This window comes from Hemicordylus capensis, chromosome 2, assembly GCF_027244095.1.
Source record: "Hemicordylus capensis ecotype Gifberg chromosome 2, rHemCap1.1.pri, whole genome shotgun sequence".
NCBI lineage: Eukaryota > Metazoa > Chordata > Lepidosauria > Squamata > Cordylidae > Hemicordylus > Hemicordylus capensis.
Genome location: NC_069658.1, coordinates 46719827 through 46737500, shown reverse-complemented (window position 1 = coordinate 46737500; position 17674 = coordinate 46719827). Strand labels below are relative to the sequence as shown.

The window sequence follows — 17674 nt, the reverse complement described above, 5'->3', positions numbered from 1 at the left end:
TTCTCCAAGATAGGACAAGATTTTTTTATTGAACCAACAAACTACCAAAGCATACAGGCTGAGAGAGATTCCTGCCTGCAACCTTGGAGAAGCCGCTGTCAGTCTGTGAAGACAATACTGAGCTAGATAGACCAATGGTCTGACTCAGTATATGGCACTTTCCTATGTCCCTATGTTTACTGATCCATCTTCACCAATACGCAAATATGCCTCATTTTAATTTTCAGCATAGGGTATCTAGGATGTTCAGTCTCACTTTACACCTTCAATAAGTAACTTTGCCAAAGGTTTCCAATTGCCAAAGCATCCATCATCTCAACAATCCTATGGAGTAAGTCGCTATCATTCCTAATTTACAAATATGAAATGAGGCTAAGCTACAAGAACTTAAAAGCCAGGCCAATTCCAGCCCTCCAGTTTTCCTGACAACTATTCCTGGTATACTGCAGCTCAACTGGAGAGCAGGAACCTGAACTATTTCACCAATTGCCAGGGCCAGAAGAGACTTCCACCCTTGCAGCATTTTCCTAATTACATTGAGCTTTTGATGTATATTAATTGTACACTACTTTGGAACTAATCTTTGCTGAAGAATATACATATAATTTTTTTAAAAAAAATCTGAGCATAAGATTATTACAAAGGGGTAATTATTACGGCAGGCAACCAAAGGAGGAATGCAAGGGAGAGAATAGGGGTAATTGTGGTGGAATGGAAGGAGGAGAAATCAGCAAGTCAAACACACAAATGTTCCAGTGCAAAGTACTTCATTTAGCAGCAATACTAATCTGTAAGCCACAGCAATATTTCCTTTACAGCGAGCAGCTGTGAATCATTACTATCTTACCTACGGAGCTCCACCTTTGCGCATGCGTTCCTTTTATCCTCCCTGCCCCCCTTACTCCAGTTTGGTGTTATGTGTGACCACTGCTCATGCTGGTTAGGGGTGTACTTAGGTTTATTTTAAATTCCAGTTTGGAACTGAGGTTTAAATTAGAAGCCATGGCCTAATACCAATTCCGAAACCCTGGTTAATTTTTCATCAATACAGAGAGCACATCTGCCCTTCCAAATGCTGCCCTTAAGATTTGGGCTTTTGGGGGTGAGGGTGTGTGTTGAATTTAATCTAGATGTATTGCTTATTTTATTTATATGCTGCCCGACTCCAAAGGCTCTATGCGGGTCAAAAACAAACACAAGAAAAACAAAATAAAACAAACTATTAAAAACAGCAGTTAAAAAATTTAAAACATTCAGAGATTACAAAAGGCCTGGCTGAAAAATTGTTTCTTAAGGGCTCTTTTGAAGGCTGGCAAAGATGTTAAACCACAAATGTCGATAGGGAGCACATTCCATAGTCCAGCAGTGACTATGGAGAAGGCTCACTTCGGTCATCACTAGACTAGCCGGCAGCATACGGAGACAGACCTCTCTCAATGTGCAGTGGGGAACATGCAGAAAAAGGCGCTCTCCTAGGTAACCCGGTCACAAGCCATTTAGGGCTTTAAAGGTAATCACCAGCACTTTGTATTTTGCCTTGAAACCTATTGGTAGCCAATGCAATTGTTGTAAAACAGGCATAATATGTTCTCTCTGGGACACCCTAGAGACAAGTCTAGCCGCTGCATTTTGAACCAAATGAAGTTTCCGAACCACATACAAAGGCAGCCCCACATAGAGTGCATTGCAGTAGTCAAGCCTAGAGGTTACCAGAGAGTGTACCACAGTTCTGAGATCACTATCTTCAAGGAATGGATACAGCTGTTGTATCAACCAAGGCTGATAGCAAGCACTCCTGGCCATAGCCAGGATGAGGGATGGTGTTAGTGGACTCTGGCCCAGGGGCAGGAATAGCCAGGCGGGTGAGGAAATCTGGTCTCAAGCGGACAAATGCATGATGATGATGATGATGATGGTGGTGGTCACTGGATAGGCCAAGAGCTCTTCATGGCTCCTGCTGTTGCTGTAAGACTTTCCTTCCTGTGGGCCACCAAAAAAGTCCCCCATGAGCCAGATCCAGCCCCTGGGCCTTATGTTATGCAGGTCTGGTCTACACAGTTTCTGGCTCCTTAACACGCAAAGCAGATCATTTATCTTTTATGCAACTATAAGGTAAAAATTCCACACAAAGATCCACCAGTTTTGCTCCTTTTAAAAGTCTAAAACCTTCAAAACTGACACCCCCCACCAAAGTTACAAAATACCTTACAAGTGAACCACCCGTAAAGAGGCATGGCTTATGAAAAGCCAAAATGCAAAACATATTCTTCAAAGATGAAAACGTCTATGTCCCATGCTAATTTAAATCAAATCAAACCAAATTTTAATGACTGTCAAAAGAATATCTACCGTATATACTCGAGTATAAGCCGATCCGAATATAAGCCGAGGTACCTAATTTTACCTGAGAAATCAAAAAACTGATTGACTCGAGTATAAGCCTAGGGTGGGAAATGCCCTATAATCAAAATAAATGCCAATAAAATTACATTAATTGACACATCAGTGGGGTATATTGTGACCAGTATGTACTTTATTACAGGGGGACATTTTAGCACGGGCAGATAGATGGCTCGAGTATAAGCCAAGGCTGATTTTTTCAGCACATTTTGGGTGCTGAAAAATTTGGCTTATCCTCAAGTACATACGGTAATTTTCATCTCTTTAACATCAATCCGGCCTGTATTTGGAAAATTTCCCCAGCACATTTTGGATACTTAAGGGTGCCTAAAGACCAAAGGGTGATCATTAACAAGTATGGTGTAGTGGTTGGACTAGAAACCAAAAGACCAAAGCTCAAATTCCCATTCAACCTTGAAATTCACTGGGTGACTCTGGGCCAGAGAAACATAACCATATACACTGCTCTGGGTTCCTTGAACAAAGAGCAAAATATAAATGTAAATAATTTTGTGTAGAGGATAGAAATAAGGGAGAGCCAGGAACTATTTATGACTGTTAAACTAGTCAAGCAATACCCATAACAAGTAGCAAAGCTTGTGGTCCCACAAAATGGAGCTTGAGGCATTTAAAAATAGCAGTAGCCTCATCAAGGAGGCCCTCAGGATCATTACACATGCTTTTTGAATACTAGACATTCACACTTTAGAGAAGTGGGGAGACTTCTTTAGATTGCATTTTAAATAATAAAAATGCATTGATTGGAGGGAAACCTCAGTTATCCTGCTTAGAATTGATTGTACCGATGTTTAACAGAAAAAAATATATTAAGAAAAATATTAATCTCAAACTCTGTATTGGTTTTAAATAGTTTTTTAACTTTAGAATTCTGATATTAGACTGGCTTATAGATAAGCAACAAGGATAAATATAGAAAGTAAGGTATATTTATTCTGTTAAGAGCTATATGACAGACTACCAGAAAACTAAAACATGAAAAGAATTCTACAATATTGCTACTTTAACAATTTGCTAGTACATTTTACTCAGCTATCATTTAAAATTAATATTGCAAAAAGAAGTCTAGATGCCAGCCAGTAATTTTAGACTAATTTTGTTTTCCCCTTGCCCCCTGAGACTTATTTTCAGGAGCACAGAGGGCTTCAGAGGGAAGGGGAGATCACCCCTCCATTTTGCATGTCCTAGATGTCAGCCAATAGCTTTATTTTCACACTTACAAAGTGTTTTAAGTCTGAAATATCTCCAGTTTTATATTTACAGAATGTTAGCTTAAAAACTTAATGCCATAGATCTATAGTAAAATGGCAGCCTACAATTTTAAATGCTTTTCTGTATATCTTTAAAACGTGTTAGGCTTAATAACAGTATTATTATTTCTTGTTTACACAGTCAGACAGGTGTTATTGACTGGTTTGTTTTATCCAGACATCGAGTGCTTCCCAAAGACCTGAGATGCCAGAATTTTATTGTCAATTGTTATAGATATCGTCGCAGAATATAGGCTGTTCCCAGTAAAGCTGCTTTTTGTAATTGGCTGATGGTGATTTATGTGGCCCCTATGGTGTTGAGGTGCTCTTCAAGATCTTTTGGAACTGCGCCCAGGGCGCCAATGACCACTGGGATTATTTGGGTCTTTTTCTGCCACAGCCTTTCAATTTCAATTTGTAAATCTTTGTATTTGGTGATTTTTTCTATTTCTTTTTCTTCTATTCTGCTATCCCCTGGTATTGCTATGTCGATTATTTTGACTTGTTTTTCTTTCTTCTCGACTACAGTTATATTTGGTGTATTGTGTGGCAGATGTTTGTCTGTTTGTAGTCGGAAGTCCCATAATATTTTTACATCTTCATTTTCTACCACTTTTTCAATTTTATAGTCCCACCAATCTTTGGCTACAGGTTGCTTGTATTTTTTGCAGATGTTCCAGTATATCATCCCTGCTACCTTGTCATTCCTTTGTTTGTAGTCAGTCTGTGCGATCTTTTTACAACAGCTGATTAGGTGGTCCACGGTTTCATCTGCTTCTTTACAAAGGTGGCACTTGCTGTTTGTGGCTGATTTTTCGACTTTTGCTCTTATTGCATTTGTTCTTAGTGCCTGTTCTTGTGCAGCCAGTATTAAACCCTCTGTTTCTTTCTTCAAGTTGCCATTCTTAAGCCATTGCCAGGTCTTGGTGATGTCTGATTTTCCACTTATATTGTGCAAATATTGACCATGCAGGGGCTTCTTTTTCCATTTTTCTGCTCGGTTCTTGACTTGTTCTTTCTTGTAGGCCTGCTTTCTTTCATTGGTGTTGAATAGTTTCTCGTTATTGACCATTTGAAGTGCATCTTCTTCACTGTCCTTGATATATTCTTCAAGGCCTCTTTTCTCCTCCTCCACTGTTTGATAGACTTGCAGCATTCCTCTTCCACCTGAGCTGCGAGGGAGGTATAGCCTATCGACATCACTGCGGGGGTGCAGAGCATGATTGATGGTCATGATTTTCCTGGTCTTACGATCTAGCGTCTCTGGCTCTGCCTGGGTCCAGTCTATTATTCCTGCAGTGTATCTGATAACAGGTATAGCCCAGGTGTTTATGGCTTGTATGGTGTTCCCGCCATTGAGTTTGGACTTGAGGATTTTCCTAACTCTCCTGATGTATTCACTTCCAATTTTTCTTTTAACTTCAGTGTGTGCGATGTTATCAGCATGGAGAATGCCCATGTATTTGTAATGTTATTTCTCTTCCAGGTTCTTGATCTTGCTTCCATTGGGCAGTTCTATTCCTTCTGTTTTTCTTATTTTTCTTCTGTTCAATATTAATGCAGCACAAGTGTCTAGTCTAAACTCCATTGCTATATCACTACTGAATATACGGACAGTGTTTAGCAGTGATTCGATTTCTGACTGGGACTTTCCATACAACTTCAGATCGTCCATGTACAGCAGATGGTTGATTTTACTGGATGTTTTAGATGTTTGGTATCCGAGGCCTGTTTTGTTAAGTATTTGTGAAAGTGGGGTCATGGCGATTACAAACAACAGAGGGGATAGTGCGTCCCCTTGGAAAATGCCTCTTCTAATGCTAACTTGTCCAAGTGTCTCGCCATTGATTGTTAACTGTGTATTCCAGATGCTCATTGCTTTTTTAATAAATATCTGAATGTTTTTGCTCTCACCAGTTGTTTCTAAACATTTTCGTATCCATGTGTGAGGCAATGAATCGAAGGCTTTCTTGTAGTCAATCCATGCAACACTTAGATTGGTTTTTCTTCTCTTGCAGTTTTCTAAAATCATTTTGTCAATCAGCAGCTGGTCTTTTGTGCCTCTGGTGTTCGGGCAATTTCCTTTTTGTTCAACTGGAAGCTGTTTGTTAGTTAATAAGTGTTGCATCACTTCATCTGCTATTATTCCAGTTAATAATTTGAACATGGTTGGCAGGCAGGTTATAGATCTATAATTACTTGGAACTGCACCTTTTGCTGGGTCTTTCATGATGAGATGAGTTTTCCCAGTTGTTAGCCATTGTTCAATATCACCTCCTTGCAATATGTGATTGAACTGTTTTGATAGTTGTTTATGAAGGCTTGTTAGGTGTTTAAGCCAAAAGCCATGCAGTTCATCGTCGCCCGGCGCAGTCCAATTTTTAATTTTCTTTGCTCTTTCACTTATTAATTCTGGTGTTATTATTAGATCTTGCATTTGTTGGTTACATTTTTCAACCTCTTTCACCCAGCCTGCTTTTTTATTATAATCTATTGGATTGTCCCATAATTTCCCCCAGAATTCCACTGTTTCTTCTTTATTTGGTGTTTCTATGTTTCTTGCAGTTTCTCCTTCTATGCTTTGGTAGCAACGTCTCTGATTCGACTGGAATTGGAGATTCTGCCTGTGTTGTGTAATTCTGGCTTCGTACCTGCTAATCTTCTTTGACACTGCTGTTATTTGCTGCTTTATTATTTCCAGGACTTCTCTAATTCTCCTTGAATCTAGGTGTTTTTTTTGGATCAGATACTGTTTGGTGTTTTCATTCTTCAGCTTCTTGTCTTTCATATCTTTCAATTTACTAGCATCTGATCTAAGCCTGGAGATTTTATTTTCTAATCTAATCTTCCATTAAGGTGATGTATTGCTTTCTTTTTTGACAGGTCCGCTGATCTTATATCCGAGCTCTTGTGTTGTTATTGTTGCTGCACTGTACATTAGTTGGTTGGTTTCTTGCAAATTATTGGTTGTTATTTCTGCAAGTGCAGCACTGACATCTTTAAATGCCTGAGCAAGTTGTTTTTGGCAACTGTTTTAGAGCTGGAAGTTGAACCCTGGTGGTTGTTTGGTTCATGAGCTCAGTTATTTTTTGCTTTAGTTCTTGTTGTTTTTCTGTTAAATGGCATTTGGGTTTTTGAGGTGAAGGCAAAGGGGCTGTTGCCTGGTTTTGATTTTGAAACAGTTCAGTAACAGTGGCATCCTCGATTTCCAATACCTCCTCCACCTGCGCCTGAGCAACTTTTTTAATTGGTGGTAATTCTTCTTCCATATCTTGAGCCTGTGTTGCTCTTTGCAGTTCTTCCAGCTCAACTCCTGTGAATACTTGATTTCTTATTATGAATCTTCTCTGGTCTGCTAGCCTTTGTTCTGTTATTTCTGTGTCTGCATGCTTCTCTTTCCAAATTTGGTACATTCTTTTTAAATAACCTCTTCTAGTTGGACTAGACTTGTAATAGCAGATCATTATTTCCTTGTTGGCATTTTTCGTATATTTTTTTCAGTTAAGTGACGTTTCTTCCAGTAACCTTGCAGTCTCCAGCCCTGGTTGCTCAACTGAAGATCCTGAGTCCTGTTGCCCACTTGCCACCAGATGTCCAGGGACTATAGCTCCTGGCGCAGTCCTTGTTGACCCGGGCGACGACCGATCTGGTATAGATTTATTAAAGTTACGTCTCACCATATTGTTGATGGGAGATGCACTGTTTGTCTGGCTCCTCTGGTGAGACCTGTCCAGTATGGTTGGACCTCTGGCATAGCTCTCACCTTCCTCAGAGCACACAAGCCCCACAACCACGCCAAGGTAGTGCCTCCTCCTCCTCCTCCTCATAATAATAATAATTATTATTATTTTACATTTATATCCCGTTCTTCCTCCAAGGAGCCCAGAGCAATGCACTACATACTTAAGTTTCTCTTTCACAACAACCCTGTGAAGTAGGTTAGGCTGAGAGAGAAGTGACTGGCCCAGAGTCACCCAGCTAGTTTCATGGCTGAATGGGGATTTGTACTCGGGTCTCCCCGGTGCTAGTCCAGCACTCTAACCACTTCACCACACTGGCTCAGTAGGGCAGAGACTTTGTTACGACCTTAAAGTGCATTTAATATGTGGTGATAGGATAAATGGTTATGATGACACCTAATTTCCCCTTTAATATTTTTTCCAAAAAAGTTTCAGTCTGGAAGTTTTTTGTTCCATCAGGTAAATTAAAAAAACCCAGACTATTTTATTTTGATAATCTCGACTCATGTGCATTATTAATTTCAGTGGCTGAGATACAGTATTTAAATGAAGCTGGAATTGTCAAAATCTAGAAATTTGGTAACTTTCTTTTTAGCAGATGAAAGGCATATTTTGGTTGAACAATGGCAACTTAACTTTCAGTCCAAGAGCTAAAATATACTGCTTGCTATAGGAATGTTTGGTAACTTACACATTCCACTAGCAATGCGTTGAATAATTTCAACCAATCAGATCTGTCATACAGAGGAATTTGTGTTTAGTCCATTAGAATAGAAGATTGTGAACCCATACACTTTTGAACAGTCAAGAGTTTCGCTGATGAAAATGGATGAATGTGACTGAACAAATAAATCCAGGAGCATAGCACAACAAAAAGTATGTGAATCAGTTAAAAATGTATATATCTGCCTTCTTCCTTAAGCTCAGAGAAGTAAACATCCAGTGAGACAAACTGCTTTTTAAGAATTACCCTTCTACAGAGTGGAATGACTATTGTGATCGCTCAAGTTTCTGAATACTAGAACAGCTCAATATGCCCAAAATCATAATAGATGTATTGTTGCATCAATACCCTAGCTAAGTACACTTGCCACATCAGACCAGAGATAAAACATATTCCCTAGATCACAAGGTGGGCAGACTTCAGGCTTGTGAGATCTACTCTGTTTTCTATTAGATCCAAAATTATTATTATTATTAATTCAATTTCTATACCGCCCTCCAAAAATGGCTCAGGGCGGTTTACACAGAGATATAAAAAATAAATAAGATGGATCCCTGTCCCCAATGGGCTCACAATCTAAAAGAAACATAAGATAGACACCAGCAACAGTCACTGGAGGTACTGTGCTAGGGCCGGATAGGGCAAGTTACAACAACCCTGTTTTGTTCCAAGAACATTAACTGCTTCGTAATTGGTTCTCTTTCATCTATTTGACCATCTTAAGCCTCTTCTAGGCGAGAAGTTCAGTTCTATCAGTTCTAGTTCTTGCTGACAGGAAAAGAGGTTCTACTTCAAACCACTGGGTACTTCAAGATGGACTTGAGGATTTATGACTGGAGTCCAACAAGTGCCTAGCAATGCTGTTTAATTCTGTATCTAAACTGCTAATGACACTTGCATCACACTAAGTAGCACCCACGTGTTCATAAGCACACAAAAAAGGCAGAATTACACTGTAGAATGATCTTTTACTTATTCCATTGCTATCTGAACACTGCAATATGGAACAGCTCTCTAGAACTAAAAAAAAAAAAACAAGGAAAGGATCAAGTGTCTGCTGACAACTGATGGAAGAAAGTAAAGGGCTGGTACTGCTATGAGTAGGTAAGGTCAACATCTTCCTAAATGGGCTAAATAAGTGTTAGGTCCAATCTTCAAGTTAAGGATTCTCTCTTTACCGTCCTTAATTAGATGCATTTCTTGGAAAGCTGTGCTTAATAAAAATAGTGCTTACCAGGGAGTTCTTTCTACAGCTTTTAACTCTTTCTCTATTAGAGCTTTCCTTGCTTCCCATTATTTACATAAAAAACTATTAAGAAAACCTAAACGTTTTATCATCAGTTTTTGCTTTTTCTTTATATAGCTTCCTTTTATTGAATCACTAGCTCCAGTACATTTGTTACCTCACAAGAATTGTAGATTTTGCTATGCAAAACACACAGTCAATGATTGGCATCTAAACCAATTGATCTACCCATTACCACGATCTCCCTTCCCACACAAGCCTTACTACAAAGCTATTGATTTAAACACTGCCGATCGGTTTCCATTTTCTGATTTTGGGCAGGCTAATTAAGAAAGTGAGTAATTGTGATTACACTGCTTCAGGATCAATTACATTTGATGCAAGACAAAGTACTCCTTTTGGAACAATGTAAAGAAAATTATCATCAGAAATGTTTTATGGGTGAACCTTCCCCAAACTATATGCCACCACCACACATACAAAATGTTCATTTTTATATATAATGTGTGATTTGCATGCAAGTAGTAACATTTCAGCTCTAATAGGTGAAAAATGTGTCTTATTTTAAAAGTGTAGAAAGAAATATTTGCACCTTCCCAAACAAGACTGTAGAAGAGGAGGAATAAGCAGGCGAAGTGGGTGAGGCTATCCACCCGCCACAGAGACTTTCCAAACCTTACAAAACAAAACTAGTAGGGCAGATTCACACACACAAACCTGTAAGATCTCCTATAACTCCTGGGGAATGATGGTTGCGCATTAGGGATGTACACGAATCAAGATTTGTGCACTGATTCAAAGCACTAATTGGGCACCTTTAAAAGTGAGAATATCGTACCTGCTCCTCCACTCCATGCAGCTTCCTGCTGCAGTGGCATGCCCCCAGCACCCTCACGCGACAGCAGCACACGCATTCACGGAGGCCATGTGCGTGCCACTGCCACGCAAGTGGTGCTGGGGGGTGCACCGCTACAACAGGAAGCTGCATGGACTGGCAGAGGAGCAGGTATAGACCTGCTCTCCTCACTTTTAAAGGTGTCCAATCTGTGCTTCGAATCAGTGCACAAATCTCTATTGCACATACATGCTCCTCTGTGCTGCCAGGACAAAATCACTGGCAGCAGAAAGCAGTGCACAAGTACAACCCTAGGTCACTGGGCCTGAGCTCTGAGTGACCGAAATTAAACAAGCCCAGCAAAAACCACTGCAAGAGGGTTAGGCAGAAAGGGGCCTGAACCTGCTGACCCTCTGGGACCTCAGGCTTGTACTCATCACAGATATGAGAGCACCTTTGTCAACAGATAAATTGCTCCCTACTCTTCAGCTCAAAAAATGACCAGAGGGGCCAACTGGGAGGACTCTGAGGAGAACTGGCACCATGTCTGTGGAAGTCTTGGGATGCAGCAGGGTTGCCTCACCTGCTAGGTTTCATGGACTGGCCTGCTGGGCAAGGAGACACTGAGGAGGCCAGGCATTGTGCCCTTAGAGCTTTAGGCCAGCTTCTCTAGGGTCCCCTCAACTGCTGGGTGAGGAGAATGGGGGGGGTCCCTCTCTCTGCTCATTCTGCTTCCCTCACTGGCATATTGCTTGTGGGCCCCCACTTGCATATCTGATTTTGAAAATGTAGGAGAAAATATATTGCATTAGTATCCCAAAATGTTTACCTAGCTAAAAAGTCACTCCAAAATATTTTAAGATGAATGTATGCTTTATTTTAATTATAGAACACAAGGTACCATCTGGGATACATATATGGTTTTTAATTTATTTTAAGAATATTTAACATTTGCCAACACACCTATAATTCAGTACTAAAAAACAGCTATTTTACTTTCTTATTTCAACTCTAAACTCAGTGCTTAGCTTGAGCTGTGTCATTGGGTTCACATTGTCCAAATCATTAAAATGAATACACCACTGGTGTCTGAAGCAAATCTATTTACAGTGACGTTACTCATAGTCCGGTGTTGAGGAATATCGATCTTTCTTGTTTGTCTAATAGGAAAATAATAAACAATTACTGGGCAATGTTGGAGAAAGTAATCAGTTTTTATATATCACTAATACAGCAGACCTCCCAAAACATAAAGGTGATGATCTGCATAAAATCAATGTGTTATGCTACATTGCTTATATTCATCACTGCAAAGAATCTCAGCTTTTAGTGGCTTAAGTCTGGAACTGAACTATTAGTATGCTGAGAACAGGGCAGTTAGAAGTACATGCTTTGTAAAAATGAGACATTTTATAACATTCAAAACACAGGATCAACATACTATACTGGAATAGCACATTTGCCTTTATACGTAGTCAAAAGCAGATCCTGAATTCTGTATCTATTACTAGCATACAAGAAAATGCTGCAGAAAATACTTTAATACCATCCTAGAGTTGGAATGAATAATATATAGCAACTATTTGCAGCATGTTTTGAAATACTATAAATCCTCAAACAAGAAAATGGAAATCTGTAGTAAATCTCAACCTGTGGAACAGAGCAGCAATCACTAGGATGTGGAATAATATCATAAGATCTTTAGCACCATTTTGGGTTCAGCAAACAAGATTATATGTCCTATTTAGTTCCAGCAAACACAAAGTTAACTAGCTAACTGAAATTAGAGAAAATAATAAACACGTATCTTACTGAATGTCAAACAAATAACCACTCCAGCAAAAAGTTAATTTGTTTACTGGAAGTTTAGCAAATATGGATGCCATGTCCAGTTAATTTCTCCAACTCTTCCAACTACAAGTCCAAATTCCAATTAGCAAGCGCTAAGCGTGGTGAGTTCATGTGCTGCCTCCTCCTCCTTTCTTTCTGCATGGCATTTCCAAACTCTTTGTTTACAGCAAAGTACAGCTTGAATGAATGAGCTGATACCCTGTTTTTCAGTCCTGTTGTAGGAAAGCAGAAACCACTGTTTGCCTGTTTGAATGAACTAGCAAACTATGGCTTACTGTAAGGAAGAACTGGAAGTCCAAAATCACAGCATGCATGTGGAGGAACAAGGGGTAGGAGACAGCATGTTGCCTGAGATTTATTCACATAATGACAAATCAAGGTTTGATGTCACATCTGAACCACTACTAAACCTGTAAGTGTGACAGTGGAGGAGGAAAACGGCTAAAAATGCAACTTTGTGATTCATATGGAACAGCTGAGACATGCAGACTGCATGCACACACTCAGATGTTAGAATTGGAAGGAACCTTGGTCCAACCTCTGTTCAGTGCAGGAAACTACTACAGCATTCCTGACAAATTGGTGTCCAGCCTCTGTTTGAAAACCTCCAGGAAAGGAAAGCCTACAATTGCACAGGGCACACTGCTCCACTGTCAAACAGCCAGGGCTGGCCCTAAGGTTTTTGGCCCCTTAGGCAAAGTTTGAATTTTGGGGCACGCACACACACACCAGCGGAGAAGTGTGGAGTCCCACTTCAATTTGAGCCATGTAGGTTGCTCATTCGCCAGGAGAGTTTGGGATGGAAGAAAGAGAGCAGAGCAAAGCAAGGTTGGCTTTGCTCGCTCTTTCTCGCCACTGTGCCCCTCCTCACTCCCGCTCTCAGCCTGTTCTTTTACTGTGTAGTGTTCTTAAATTAATGATGTTGGATACTTTTCAGGAATGAAAATGGATTATACAAGTGTTGTCAGAATTCCCACATTGTGATACCAGAATTCTAAGCTCTGTGGCAAATGCCAATCAAATATTTGGCTAGTGCTCCATACCTCTGCTGTTTGCTTTCACATCCTGCTGCTAAGGAATATTTGTGAGTTTTGTCCCATAAGCAGAAAATACTAAAAATTTCAGCCATGTGCCCCAATGCCCCCACAAGCCTTAGGGCAATCCCCTATTGTCCTTCAGCCCTCCTCTAAGAGCTTCCTCCTCAGTCTTTCTCTTGCCTCACAAACCCTACCTGGAGAAGGAAGCAGTTCCCTGCAACCACATGGATGGAGCCATTGCAACTGAGCCTCCTCATCAGCCGCCCACCCTGCCAGCCAGCTGAGGCAGCACGAACTACTTCCGGGAGCAACTGGAGGTGCATGCACACACAGAAAAAGGGGGTGGGCAGGGAAGCGATTCACACCCAATGGCAGCCCCAGAGCACACATATGCAAAGAAGAGAGAGCAGCCAGGAACAGCTGCATGTGTGCACCACTCACATGCTTGATAATAACAAAAGGGCTGAACAGGTCTCTAAGTAAATCAGGTGGCTTGGGAGGACCCTAGAACAACCACAAAAAAGTCTGGTATTCCTACTCCAAGAAACTTTCCCCAGAAAATTAAAGGTAATCACTAATAAAGAAATTTCTCCAAGGAGCACTCTCCCCTTCTAAGTATAAAAACCTATTCCTCACTACTACAAAGTTTCTTTCCCCCTTCTTTTATTTCTTTTTCTATATTTCAATTGTAGTGAAACTGGGAGCTGAGCTCTTCTGCATCCATCTTCCTGCAAGGGCTACCCTGCATCCACGCTTTTCGCACTGCATCCAAGCTGCTGCCAATTTAAACCATCTGATTCACCTGAAATGCAGCTGCATTAATGTAATTTCCTTATCCTCTCTCTCTAACTTGTCCAATCCTCTGATTTGTTCTCTGTGTCAATTAACCCTGTACCTGTCTCAGGAACCACCTTAAGTGGTGCAGCAGGGAAATGCTTGACTAACAAGCAGAAGGTTGCCGGTTCAAATCCCCGCTGGTATGTTTCCCAAACTATGGGAAACACCTATATCGGGCAGCAATGATATAGGAAGATGCTGAAAGGCACCATCTCATACTGTGCAGGAGGAGGCAATGGTAAACCCCTCCTGTATTCTACCAAAGACAACCACAGGGCTCTGTGGCACCAGGAGTCGAAGTCGACTTGATGGCACACTTTACTTTACTTTACTATCTCAGGAACCATCCCCATGTAGCATTTCCATGTTAAGTAGCTAGTTGAATACTAAGGCTACTCACTAGGAGTCACATCTTTTAAGACTCTATAGTTACTCCATTCATTTCAATGAGTGCTACTGAATACACTGCTTCTCTGTGTTCTATATGTAAGCGAATTTAATCTATTGAAAATCCTCATGTTAATAATTTGGTTTGCTAGCAATAAAGTTATTCTATTTATTCTCCAAATGATAATGTATATTTCGATTGTCATTCAATACATGTTTATAATTTGCATTAGAGTGGATTGTCTCCCCCTTTTATCGTCCTCATGTTAGCACCCAGGTTAGCCGTCGCTGTTAAGTTCCTACAGCATACATATGTCTTGTCCTTCATGTTCCTTAATACCTCCTAATGTTTAGTTTGAATCAGATTTCTTGTAAGTTCAATCCATTAGTTCTAGTCCTTCCCTCAGGAGCAAGAGAGGAAGCCTGCTCTTGTATAGAAAACAGCCCTTTATATATTTGAAGACTGCTATATCTCACCTTAATCTTCTCCAAACTAAACAGACCCGGCTTCTTCAACTGTTCCCTATAGGACTTGGTTTCCTCAACACTCGGGATGCCCTCCTCTGAACCCATTCTAATTTATCAACATCCTTCTTAAAATGCAGGGCTCAGAATTTGACACAGTGTTCCAAGTTATGTCTGACCAATACAGAATAGAGGTGAACTTTTACATCTTATGATCTGGACACTATGCTTCTGTTAATGCAGACCAAGACTGCATTTGTTTTTTCAACAGCTGCATCATGCTGTTGGCTCATATTCAACTTGTTGCCTACTTAGACACCTAGGTCCCCCAAATGCATAATTGTATGTCTGTCTGTCTTGAACCTTATCATGTTGCCCAATATTAGAGTCTGTCCTGATCAAACTGAAGCTGGATTCTGCCTTCTAAGGTGTTTGCCATCCTGCCCCCACAGCTTCATGTCATCTGCAAATCTGATAAATATCCCCTCTACTCCCTCCTCCAAATGATTTATGAAAATTCTGAACAACACAGGGCCCAGGACAGAGCTCTATGGCCCTCCACTTGATGCCTCCCTCCAGGAGAACATGGAACCATTGATGAGTACTTGCTGGGTACATTTGTTCAACCAGCTGGGAATCCACCTAACAGTAGCATCATCTAGCCCACATTTTACCAGTTGATCAACAAGGATGTTGTAGGGAATTCTGTCAAATGCTTTGCTGAATTAAAGATACACTAAATCCACAGAACTGCCGCCATCTACCAAACTAGTAACTGTTGAAAAAGAAGAAGAGGTTAGTCTGGCATGATTTGTTCTTCACAAATCCATGCTGGCTCCTGCTGATCAGATTCTGTTCTAACTGCTCATAGACAGACTGCTTAATAATCTGTTCTAGGATCCTGCCAGGTATTGGCATCAAAGTAACAGGTCTGCGGGTTCCTGGCTCCTCCCAAGCTGCTCGCAGAGTTCTATGCATCCACTGGTTTCCTGCAATGTCTCCCATTTTTTCTTCTCACAGGAATGGTTTGTGATTGTGTCTTCACTATCTCACTATTCCTCCCAAGCTGCTCGGAAAGTTCTATGCATCCACTGGTTTCCTGCAATGTCTCCCATTTTTTCTTCTCACAGGAATGGTTTGTGATTGTGTCTTCACTATCTCACTATTCAGAATCTCCCACAGCTCAACTCTTTCCTCCCTCTTTTAAGATTTCTAGCCAAAGGATCCTACCTAGTTTTTCTTTGCAATCATTAAAGTCAGCTTTCCTGAATCTAGGGTACACATCTGACTTCCTGACATGTTACCTCCCCTTAAGAACGTAAGAACAGCCCTGCTGGGTGAGGCATTAGACCTATTCAGCCCAGCATCCTGTCTCACACAGTGGCCCACCAGATGCCTCTGGGAAGCCTAGGCAAGAGATGAAGGCATACTCTCTCTCCTGCTGTTGCTCCCCTGCAAATGGCATTCAGAGGCACCCTTAATATCATGAATTCCAAGATGGCATGGTACTTTCACTTCATCAACCAATTCTTCCTTGTTTGTAAGGACCATGTCCAGGGTAGCCGGCTCCCTTGTTCCTTCTTCTACCAGTTGAAAGATGAAGTCATTGCTACTGAAGGTTAACCTTCAATTACTGTCTTACTGACCAAACTCGCTCATTTGTGAATGAATGAACATTTGCGCCTCAGTACACAGTGTATACACTGAGTAAATATAATAAAGATTTAATTTGATAGGAGTACTGGTAGAGCCTCTTTTACAAGTCTTTTAAAAAGGGATGTTTCAAAAACAGCCAAAATCATTTTGTGATTTAGACTTGACACAGATTTGTCCTGTTGATTCCACTGAACAGAGGATACAAAACAGGCAAAGCAATGATTTCCTTGGATCAACATCTGTTATTAGAGGAGTATGCAAGCTTATAGTTCATAATGGATTGATTTCTAAAAAATTTATCATTTACGGAAATTTTTCTATTTGTGCAAGAAGGGGGGGAATGTCAACGTTTATTGATCTCCATTTCCCCCTGGAGTCCCATGTACTCCCCTGAAAACTGGTTAAGGGCTGAGGAACCTTCAAGAGTCCATATTCAGAGATGTGGGGTCTGAAAGGAGGATTCGTGAAAATAACCCTCCTTTGCAAAAACATAATACATTTTCAGTATACAACTCAATGAGGCTCTTCTCACGATGGAGAAAACCAGGCTAAAGGAGCACAGCCCGGTTTTCGCCCATCATGAGAACCGGGCTCGCTGGAGAGCCTGATGGTTCTCTGGTGGCTAGGCCGCCAAAGAGGCCCTCCCTTTAACCCGGGTTTTCTGGTTGTGTGCCACAGCGCTGCGACTCCGCGCCGTGGTAACACATGAGGAGACCCCCACCAGGAGGCTAAAACAAGCCTGCCGATCCCGAAAGTCTCCCCAGGATGCCCCATACACTTGTGTGGGGTATCCTGGGACTTCCGGGGGGCCCCTGATCCCCGCCGCCCCAACGGACCTGGTAATCATGTGATCAGCCAATCAGCCTCCCAGGGATGGCTTGGTAATCGTGTGAGGGGAGAGGTAAGTTAACCAGCTCTCCCCGCAGACCCGCCGGAAGCTCTTCTCACTGATCGTGAGAAGAGCTTCAATGACTCTTCAGTAAGCAATCTAAAGACCAAGGCTGATTACCAATGCAAAATATTTTCATCGCTTCATATAGACAGTGGTATGATCACAAAATGTTCAGATTCAAGCATATAAAATGTTGATCAGCATGGATTAATCTGTTGCAAAAAGATATTTCTAGTATAATCCTAAAACTGTTTGCTGGGTAGTCAACAGCATCTTCAGACACAATCACTGTATACAGGTGAAACTCGGAAAATTAGAATATCGTGCAAAAGTCCA

General features: G+C 41.0%; 1 protein-coding gene across 1 annotated transcript in view; it reads right to left on the bottom strand.

Annotated features, from left to right (window-relative positions):
• The window catches only part of AP3B1 (adaptor related protein complex 3 subunit beta 1), a 211232-nt gene that overhangs the window by 22951 nt on the left and 170607 nt on the right, over window positions 1-17674 (bottom strand).